Source organism: Arachis hypogaea, chromosome 19, assembly GCF_003086295.3.
Source record: "Arachis hypogaea cultivar Tifrunner chromosome 19, arahy.Tifrunner.gnm2.J5K5, whole genome shotgun sequence".
NCBI classification, from domain to species: domain Eukaryota; kingdom Viridiplantae; phylum Streptophyta; class Magnoliopsida; order Fabales; family Fabaceae; genus Arachis; species Arachis hypogaea.
The window spans coordinates 16,826,616-16,838,454 of record NC_092054.1 but is presented as its reverse complement, the minus strand read 5'-3'; positions in this window follow the sequence as shown (position 1 = coordinate 16,838,454).

Below are 11,839 nucleotides of genomic sequence, written 5' to 3'. Positions count from 1 at the left end.
AAGAAGGTTTTAAGATATCTTCAAGGTACAAAGGATTATATGCTCATGTACAAAAGGTCTAGCCAATTATAAGTAATTAGTTATTCAGATTCAGATTTTGGCTACTTATTCTTATTTGGAGAAGCTGCCATATCATGGAAAAACTCCAAGCAAAGCGTTGTGGCAACATCTACTATGGAGGCAGAATTTTTAGCATGTTTTGAAGCTACAAATCAAACTTTATGGCTGCGAAATTTCATTTTAGGACTTGGCATTGTTGACTCAATTGCTAGGCCATTAAAAATTTATTGTGATAATTCTGCAGCAGTATTTTTCTCAAAAAATGATAGATATTCTAAAGGTGCCAAGCATATGGAAATAAAGTACTTTGGCATTAAAGAAGAAGTTCGTAAACAAAGAGTGTCCATAGAACATGTTAGAACAGAACTTATGATTGCTGATCCATTGACTAAAGGATTGCAACCAAAGACATTTAAGGAACATGTACATAGAATGGGTCTTGGTTCTTCTGAATGATGCTAACACTCTGAGCTCACTATGTTTATTTATGTATTTTCTGAACATTGATAGTTTGTTGTTTCTAGTTAAAGTAATATTATTTTGAGTTATAACATAATGATCTAGAAACTTTATGGGATCGATATGAAATTGTGTTATTTATGTAGCTTGTGTAGTAAGATGCTAGTGGTTGTAGTATATGGAAGGAAATGTGTTTCATATTAAATGCATGACTGCCATAACTCACACAAAGTATTTTACCATATTAAAGCAATTATGTAACGTGTGAAAATATAATTACACTTAGGCCAAGTGGGAGAATGTTGGAAGTTTATTGTAATTTAAACTTCTGTGGTGGCCTAATTGTAATTATCTATAAACTATTAATGATTTAATCTCATCCGTTAATTCTAATGTTTGATGGACGCATTAGATTTAAAGATAATAACACATAAAAGGTGGTCCTCTCTCTGCCTCTATACATGATGTTTTTTTTACGGTTTCCACTCACTGAAAATATTGAGAAACTGTCATCCTGATGAACGTCTGCAAGAAAGGAAAGAGAGAGAAACCAGTCTTGAAGTTCAACTCTACTGTAACCAAAACTCTTCTAAATCAGTCTTGAAGTTCAATTCTATCATAATCAAAACTTATTATGGCAACCAATCCAAGTATGAAAATCACAACTTTTAAGATCCTAGTTAATGCTTCCGCTAAAATAAGTTTACATAAATTAAGTTTACAGGAGGTATTTGCACGGAGGGACTAATCTGTCCAACTTTTAAGGAGGTGAAAGACTTAAAAGTATTTTTAAATGGTTAGAGACAAAAATATCCGTGGGACAAAAAATCAGGGACCTATTTGTCCTTTTCACTATAATTTATTTGAAACAAATTCAATTCAATCTAATCTAATCTTTTGTGATTATGATCAATATATTATTTTAGTATAGATTTGATTAGATTCAATTGAATCGGCCATTTGTGATTTTGATCTTATATTGAAACCGTCCACATATCCATTGAGACGCTCATGATGATATTGAAACATGAAAACCTTAATATAAACAGAATAATACAATAGAATAGTAAAATAGATGGTAGATGAGATAAGTCTCAAAGTAGTCTTTGAAGTTGCACTCGAGTTTTATAGTAGTCCCTGAACTTAAAAGTTACCCATATTCATCCCTGAAGTTGCATTCCGAGACTCAGATTCGTCCTTCCGGCATATTCCGTCTACCTGACACCACCGGAAAGCTAATCTGGACTTCTCCGTGACACGCTGGCCAGGTAACGGCTAGTTGACGTGGATTAGTAAACTTTTATGGTGCAATTTGGTCCTTAAATCAAAATTAAAAATTTTAATCCCCAAATTTAATCATCATTCTCTTCTCTATAGTAATCCCTCTTTTCTCTACAGGCATAGATCTTCATATCCCAAATTCACAAGATTTTTCTTTTTGTTTATTTTTAGTTGAAGTTGATGTTTCAGTGGCTAAGAGAAGGGGGGTTGAATCCAATGTTCTGAAAACCGGTTCGAACCGGCCGGTCAAACCGGTCGAACCGTGAACCGGACGCTGAAGCGGTTCGGATAATAAGAAAAACCGCAGAATTTGAATATCGGCGTTGAACCGACGAACCGGCCGGTTTTTTAACCTTGCAGCAAAACGCCGCCGTTTTGTGTTTTGGGAACCCTAATTCCCTTTTCCCCTTCGCAGCTCCCACTTTCGTCCAGCACTCCAGCTGCTCTGCACTCCATCGTCCCACAGAAGAGTGAAGACAGAGCAACACCCACGACTCCACGAGGCCGCCACGACCCACCACAGTTCAGCATGGGTCAGACTTCAGAGAGAGTGAGACTGTGAGAGACATAGAGAACGCCTGAAGCCCTCAACGCACTCACCTCCGTCGCGCCTTCAGCACCGTCACGCCGTCAGCTCCGTGGCGCCATTGGGTCCGTCGCGCCTTCAGATACCTCACGTAGTCAGCACCGTCCGCCGTCAACTCCGTCGCGCACTCAGCTCCGTCGCGCCCTCAGCCACTTCGCATGTCACCTCCGTCGAGCTCTGCCTCTGAGAAAGCAATAGAGAAGCGTTGAAGCGTTGAAAAAATTAAAGCCTGAAGTCCTTCGAGCTCTGAGAGAAAGCAATAGATTTCCTCATTTCCAGGTAAATTTTAATTTAGTGATTCTGATTCTGATGAACTGAACTCTGATGAACTGAATTCTGATTCTGATACTGATTCTGATGAATTGAACTCTGATGAACTGAACTCTGAGTCTCTAAAACTGTTATGAACTGATATAGTGATATGTGAACTCTGTGAACTCTGATGAAACTGTGATGAAATATGAACTGATTTTGTGAAATCTGATTGTGTTAACTTTGATTTTGTGACATGATTTTGTGAAATCTCATTGTGTTAATTCTGATTTTTTGAACCTGAGATGTTGTTTGTATACTCTGATTTTGGAATTTGGATATTGTTTGTTCATTTGTTGTGAACTTGAGAGTTGAGATTATTGGGTTGGATTGCTGGTAATATTTAGGTATGGAAGAAAGTATCAACCAAGACATACCTAGGAATAATAATGCTGAAAATAATTCTGCTTCGAATAAACGTTCTCTTCCTCCGCGAGTAACGAAAATCAATCACAAACTTGTAGTGTTCGGGGGAAAACTCATCCTGCTTGGAGATACGTTGCTTTACAGAATATAAATGGAAAACCGCATTACCAATGCTTATTTTGTCTGAGTACTTTTGGGGGCGGGGGAATTAATAGAATGAAAAAGCATTTGGCGAACTTGGATTTTGATGATTGATGACAAACTTGGATCATTTTGATGCTGCTATGTTATGTTTGATTGGTTGTTTGTTGACTTTTGAACTTTGAATTTGTATTTGAATGAGATTATAACATTTGGTTTATGTAGTACTTTTAATTTGAATGATATTTTAAAGTTTAGATTAGACTATAATTATATTTTCATGTGCTTATTTATATTATATTTATTATTTTATTATAAAACGGTTTTTACGGTTCAACCACGATCAAACCGGTTGAACCTATGAACCAGTGAACCAGTGCCTAGAGCGGTTCGATGACCGGTTCGATTTTCAGAACCTTGGTTGAATCTTAGCCCCCCTTTTTTCTTGATAACACTTGCTGACCTTTAAGACCAATTCAGGAAACTTCTTTTCTTTTTATCTCGTGACTAGCCACGAGACTTTTTCTTTTGTCTCGTCCCCAGCCACGAGACTTTTCTTTTTGTCTCGTCAATTGACACGAGATAATTTTTGGTTTTTGCTCCTGTGCAGTAGAAACAGGAATGGAGTAGGAAAGAGAGAAAGTTACACCCAGATATATCCTGGTTCAGCTGCTAAGTGCAGTGCAGCCTACATCCAATCTCCACCACAAACATGATGGAATTTCACTATAATCTTCCAGATTACAAACTGTAAAGTGCTAACCCAACTTACAAGGGGATTCCCACAGAATCATGAAACACAACATAGATGAACAAAGGAACTCTTAAGACATCTATGGCTTTTTCTTTTAATTTTGCACTCTCTGCCTTTTTCCGCTCTATGGCTTTTTTATACAAACCTCACTGTTTGCCTTTTTCCATGAGACTCAAGACATGACAAAATTAAACAGAAAATTACTAAACAGAATACATTAAAGGAGAAGAAAATCTGTAAGCTTAGGTAGCTCTGAGAATCCTATGCCTTGCACTCTCACTGCTTACTTCTAACTCGTTTCTTCAAACCGTGACTGTTCACTCTTTTTATAGAAGAAGGAAGCCTCCACACTTGAAGCCAAAACCCAAGCTTAACTTCTTTTCCTTCACACATAACCGGTTCGGCCACACAGAGAGAGAAGAGATAACCATGTAAAAACCAACATGCAATTACCTCTAATCCTTCCTTGATCATCACTCTTCATCAATCTGAGCTCTCCATCCTTGGCTTGCTCTCCAAGATGGATTTCTGGCCCTTGATGCTTCATGATGATGATGACTTCATCTGCTTCAATCTCTGCCTCTACCATCACTTCGCCACTCTAGCTACTTTTTGTGGTGGTTGAGCAGAATCAAAGACAAGTCATGCCTCCAAGAATCTCACCTTGCTGGCCCAATCTTCTTCATCCTTTTTGAGCATGAAGAGCTCGAGATTACCACACCAAATCTAACCATATTTAGTGAAAATCTAAGCCACAGCACACTTTTATTTTGTTATGTTTTCTTGCCATCATTGTGATGGTCTTTAGACTTGCTCTTCCTTCACTTCGGTAGCTCCATGTAGCTTCCATGGCATCCATTTTTTCCTGTGTAATAACCGAAAAGGAGAAGCAAATAGAGAGAAAAAGAAATTCGAAAAGCATTGAATTAGGAAAGAGAATGAGATTAAATGAAATGATTCTTTCCTTGCTGAGTAGCGTGTAGCCATAAGTGCTACAATCAAATCAAATGTCTTGTTTTCTCTCTCATAGTTCCCATACAATAAATGACAATGTAATGAATTTTGGAATCCATCACATGGTAAAATGCTTGGATCCGTTGGAAGCAATTTTGCTTTCTTTTTCCATTGGTTTTGGATCATGCATGAGGAACTTTCATCAAATATAAAATTGGGCTTAGTTGCAATAACAATTAATTCTGGCCCAATAATAACATTTGCTTTCCTGATGAATTTTTGGATCATGCATTGAGCAAATAGGAAAGCATTTATTTGGGCTTGTAGTAATAATAACTCAATCTGGCCCGATTAGCACAATAAACAATTCAGCCATACTCATCATATATTCTAGCATCAAACTAAAGCTGAATTTTTTTTATTTAATTGGGCTTGTATCAGAATTTTATTTTCGGCCCAATTAGAAACCTGCATCACAAAATTATTAATTAACATATGTTAAATAAAAATCAAATTAATAATTTTGTAATTAATTATTTCAATAATGTTTGTTCATCATCAAAATTAAATTAGAGTTTTCCAAACTCATCAATCTCTCCCTTGATGACAAACATTATTAAAATTGAAATGGAAAGAAATTCTAAAGATTAGAGTATAGAGTACTCCCTTTGAATATTTGAATTTCTCCCCCTTTCAAATTGTTACATGGCTCCCCCTTAATATATACTATTTTACCAAGGGAAGCTTTATACCTGTAACAATTTTATCAAGCCTGAGGCAACAATGTTATTCAACACATTCAATGTAAGATGTTGAATGGCTTGATTTATGATCAGAATTGGATGATAATCAAAACTCATTTGTTATCAATAATTTGATTTTCTGCTCAACCTTTTTACACATATCAATCAACAAGAAAGTTTATTCAAATATTTTTCCTAGACAAGATATCAGAGCAAAATTATTATGGTAAGGAAAATATTTGAAGCATACATGGTCAAAACATGGCAATTTTTATACTTTCCATAGTTTAAAGGAACTGCCAAAAAATATCAAGCATATTAACCAGGATGAAACAGAGTATTCAATATAAGCATGCACATTCATCAAGGTTAATTAATAGCCAGTCATCCATGTAATCAAAACAAATGCATTGCCAAATCATTATAAAACAATAGCAGCAAACATAATGTAGTTTCAATATTATCAACATGCTATCATCAAGCATCAAAATATAACAAGGGTGATCATGAATTTTCAACAGAAAATTTCATCCCCTGTTTTCTCCCCTGTTTTTTCAGATTTCAATTTTTAGCTTTTCTTCCCCTTTTGTCATCAAAGGGGCACCTGCAAGGAATGATTATCATAGAAAACAGAGTATGCAAAATATATCCCAAAACATAATCAAAAAGTGTCATCAGAGTATCACATAGGTATGCTACTGTCAATTTCCAACCTAACAAAATAAAGTAACTAATTGAGCCAAAGTGTGCCAATATCAAACAGTAAACATAAATTTAATCATCCGAGAGATTAAAGTCAGATCCCTCAGCCCCTGCTTCACCACCAGCTTCATCATCAAGGCTTTCTAACATTAAACCGACCCTTTCTTGGCATTTCTTCCAGGCCGACTCATTTTCATATGCAAGTTTGCGAGCAGACTTGTGAAATTGAACCATGAGATCAGACATGTTAGAGAATTCTGTGAGAATGTCTCTTAGGGAATCGGTCGCCTTTGAGGATTCTAGCCGGCTCTCAAAGTCATCATTAAAAGCCATTGATTTCTTTCCCTTTTTAGTAGCGCCGCCTCCTTTAATCATAGAAACCTTGTTCTCTACATCCTCATTTGTTAAATCTACCTTAAAGTACTCAAAAATGCATGTGAGGAACATTCCATAAGGTAAATTAGCCTTTTTTGTACTCTTTACAGATTCCCACATATGTCTAATCATAAGGTAACTAAATGAAATGGAAGAAGATGTAATAAGAGCAAATATTATGAGACAGTCAGATACAGTTACCCTGTTATGAGAACCACTTTGTGGGGTGAGGATGTGAGTTATGATGCGGTGCAACAGGGAGTTGGTTGGACCCAAAGCTTTGTGAGTAGGAACGGTTCCATCCAAGCCAGATAGATTTTCACAGATTTGATGAAGAACTTGCTTGTAGGCAACCCCAACATGTGAATCCCATTTATCGCTCATGTAAACCTTCGGCCCTTCATCAATGTAACCAAGGGCAGAAGCAATGGTCTCAGTATTCAGAGTGATGTGCACCCGTTTTACGTAGGAGTGAAGGCTACCATCAATATGCCTCAGATTCGCATAAAACTGTCTCACCAACCCTGGGTAAACCATTTTATGAATAAGGAGCAATGGTGACCATTTGAGACCATCAAACAGGGGTTGTAGGTTGATTCCTTTGGAGGCCAGAGACTCGAGATTAACCAGATAGGAGGGGCACAGATGCCGTTTTTCCAAAACCTCTTTGTGAAACTCATAGAAAGCACATGTTGAAAATCTTGAAGGATCAAAATGGGAGTGTGGTTTGTGAAATTTATTCTTGAACTCCATTGAACTAAGGTTCGTGGGTTCTCTGGTTTCATGAAGCATGAATTCTTTTGTCTTCTGTGAACTCTTCTGGGATGCATGTGGAGTGGTTCTTTTCGGCGATGATGGAGGGGGTGATGTATGAGATTCCTCTTCTTCTTCTTCCATGCTTGGCTCCTTCGCCTTCTCGCTTTTTCTTCTTCCAGAGGATTTTTGAGCAATAACTTTGCGCCTCATAGTTTCGGTCTTCTTGGTGGGGGGTGAAGGGGAAGATGAAGAGGTGGAGTGAATATGAATGTGTGTATGTGTTTGGGGTGTAGAGGGCTTCTGAGATAGGCAAATTCTCTCACTCTTCCTTGGTGCTGTTTTCTTTTTCATAATGATGAAGATCAATGGAAATGGAAGTTGGAGAGGGAGAGGTGGCCGAATGGTGAGGTGAGTGGAGGGAGGTTAGAGGAGCATTAAATGCTTGATTGGAAAGAGAGAGTGGGGGGAGTTATTAGCCATTAAGAGGGCGGTTATTATCCAAAGGGGTTTCAAAAAAAACTGAAAAGGGGTTTCCTTGAATCAAGGAATTAGTTGGAAGGAAAGATTTGATTTGCTTCTTCCAACAAGATTTGATAAGACAACCAAGAGATTTTGTGAATTTATTTTCCAAACAAAACGGGAAACTAACAAAACTGTCATGGTGAGGTTAAGAAATTTTGGTGGGACCCATAGAAATTTAAATCTGCGTTGCCTCCCCTTTGATCATAGCTCTTCCATCATCTCGCATTTTTATCTCGTCCAAACCTACGAGACAAAACTGAGCAGAATCAACTTTTCACAAATTATCAATGAAACTTAAATCAAACATTCCCAAACTTTTTCTCAAGGTACAGAATCTGTCTTCAGAGAGGGGTTTTGTAAAAATATCAGCAATTTAGTCTTCAGATTTTACAAATTGAATATCAATAGTACCCTTTTGCACATGTTCTCTAATGAAATAATATTTTATCTCAATGTGCTTGGTTCTTGAGTGCAAAACAGGATTTTTTGAAATGTTTATAGCACTCATATTATCACAAAATAAGGGTATACTATTGATTTTTAATTTGTAATCTTCCAATTATGTTTTTAACCAAATTAATTGAGAGCAACATGCAGATGCGGAAATGTATTCTGCTTCAGCTGTGGATAAAGCCACTGTGACTTGCTTCTTGCTTGACCACATGTTGAGTGAGCTTCCAAGGAAGCAACACATGTCGGATGTGCTTCGTCTATCTACCCTATCTCCCGCATAATCTGCATCACAAAACCCTACTGCACAAAAATCATCAGATTTAGGATACCATAACCTATAATTACAAGTTCCCTTAATGTATCTAATGATGCGTTTAATAGCCGTAAGATGGAATTCTTTTGGGTGAGATTGAAACCTTGAGCATACACCCACACTTTGAACAATATCCGGTCTAGAGGAGGTAAGGTACATGAGTGAACCTATCATTCCTCTATACCTTGTTTCATCCACATCTTGGCCATCATCATCCTTTTCAAGTTTTGTATTAGGATGCATTGGTGTACCCATTGGTTTGGAATTTTCTAGGCCAAACTTTTTGATAAGTTCTTTTGCATACTTTCCTTGGTGAATAAAAGTACCACTAGGAGTTTGTTTGATTTGGAGGCCAAGAAAGAAGGTTAGCTCTCCCATTAAACTCATTTCAAACTCACTAGTCATGAGTTTTCCAAACTCTTCACACAAGGATACATTGGCCGATCCAAATACAATGTCATCAACATAAACTTGAACAAGGAGTATATCATCATTAGATGCTTTAATAAATAAAGTAGTGTCGGTGGTACCCCTTTGAAATTGATTTTCCAACAAGAAGGCACTAAGCCTTTTCATACCAAGCCCTTGGAGCTTGTCTAAGACCATAAAGAGCCTTAGTTAGTTTGAAAACATGATTTGGAAACTCTTTATCCTCAAAACCGGGGGGTTGAGCCACATACACTTCTCTATCAATAAAGCCATTAAGGAAAGCACGCTTAACATCCATTTGAAACATTTTGAATCCCTTATGGGCAGCATAGGCAAGAAGCAGCCTAATTACTTCCATTCTAGCTACCGGAGCAAAAGACTCATCAAAATCTATACCCTCTTCTTGATCGTAACCTTGGGCCACTAATCTAGCCTTGTTACGAACAACTTGTCCATCCTCACCAAGTTTATTTTTAAAAACCCACTTAGTACCCGTTACCTTCTTACCATCCGGATGAGGTACTAGTGTCCAAACCTCATTCTTGTCAAATTGAGCAAGCTCCTCTTGCATGGCCTTGACCCAAGATGGATCTTCATGAGCTTGTTTGACATTGTTGGGCTCCATTTGTGACAAGAGAGCAAAGTTGCTAGGTTCAGTTTGCCTTTTGGTGGAGGATCTTGTTGTTACACCTTGAGAGGGGTCACCAATGATGAAGTCATGAGGATAACCCCTCATAGACTTCCATTCTCTAGGCTTTCGGACAGGTGTTGAGCTTTGATGAATTTCTGGTTGTCTCACTGTTTCAGTTTCTCGTGCCTGCTCAGGAGACAAAATAGAAATGTCTCCTCCAATCTGACGAGACAAAACTGGGCTGACAAATTCCTCATGTTGAACAGATTTGGGATTTTCTTTACTTGTTCCAGCTTCTTCACCATCTGAATCATTATCTATCACAGTACTGGAAATTAAGTTAGAATCACAAAAAGTAACATGTAAGGATTCCTTCATAGGATTTTGGATCAAACTTTCCAAGGTTTTCCTTATTGTTAAGTACAAAGCATTTGCATCCAAAAACATGAAAGTACTTAAGATTTGGAGGGGTTCCTTTCCATAACTCATAAGGGGTTTTCTTTACTCCTTTTCTAATGATTGTTCTATTCAAAATATAGCATGCTGTGTTCACAGTTTCAGCCCATAAAAATTTAGGAATCTCATTCTCACATAGTACAGCCCTAGTCATCTCTTGAAGGCTTCTATTCCTTCTTTCAACCACCCCATTTTGTTGGGGGGTTCTAGGGCATGAAAAATTATGAGAAATTCCTAAGTCATCACAGAATTTTTCAAAATCTTGATTTTCAAATTCTCTTCCGTGATCACTTCTCAAATGGGCAATTTTCAAATCCTTTTCATTTTGAATTTTCTTGCAAAGGGTGGAAAAGGCATGAAAGGCATCATTATTTTGAGCAAGGAAAAGTACTCAACCAAATCTAGAATAATCATCTACCACCACAAGACCATAGTGTTTACCTCCTAAACTTTGAGTTCTAGTAGGACCAAAAAGATCAATATGTAACATTTCCAATGGCCTTTTGGTTGAGATTCCATCTTTTGATTTAAAAGATGATTTTACTTGTTTGTCCAATTGGCAAGCATCACAAGTAAGATCCTTATCAAACTTGATATTTGGAATTCCTCTAACCAAATTCTTTTTGACTAGCTTAGAAATTTGGTACATGCTAGCATGACCCAACTTTCTATGCCAAAGCCATTTTTCAGATTCAAGAGATGTAAAGCATGTTATATTTTGTTCCTTTAAATCCTCAAGAGTTAATCCATACACATTGTTGTATCTTTTGGCTTCAAATAAAATATCCCCAATTTTCTCACAAACAACCAAACAAACAAACTTCTTAAAAATAACTTCAAAACCTAAATCACACAATTGACTAACACTAAGTAAATTATGTTTTAAACCATTTACAAGAAGAACATCATTTATACAAGATGAAAAATTTTTACCAACTTTTTCAACAGCCACTATTTTTCATTTTGCATCATCACCAAAAGTGACAAGTCCTCCATCATATTCATCAAGCTTTATGAAGAAGGTTGTCTTTCCGGTCATATGCCTAGAGCATCCGCTACCCATATACCACATATTTTCCTTCCGTTTGGATGCTAGGCACACCTACAAAACAAGCTCAAGTGACCTTAGGTATCCATATTTTCTTGGATCCTTTCACGTTAAACCATCTCCTATGTCCTAAGCCATTATAATCAAAGACAACTCTACAAACTTTATCACCAATCATTCTCTCACCAAAAAAATATTGAATCGGAAAGTGTCCATTTCGATTGCATAGTCTACAAAATCTTGAAGTTGTTGTTTTGTTAAAGTAGGTGGGGTCTTGAAATCTTGTATCACTAGAGGATGAAGCAATGTTTTCAAAATGAGATTTTTCAGCAGATTTATAAAATCCCAACCCAGCCTTATCATAAAGAGGTTTTTGACTAGCCAAGATTTGATTCAGATTTTCAGAACTTTGGGTGAACTTAGCTAAGTCTTCCTTAAGCCTTTTAACCTCTTTAAGCAACTCTTCATTTTGCTTAAAACAATCTACATATGCAAGAA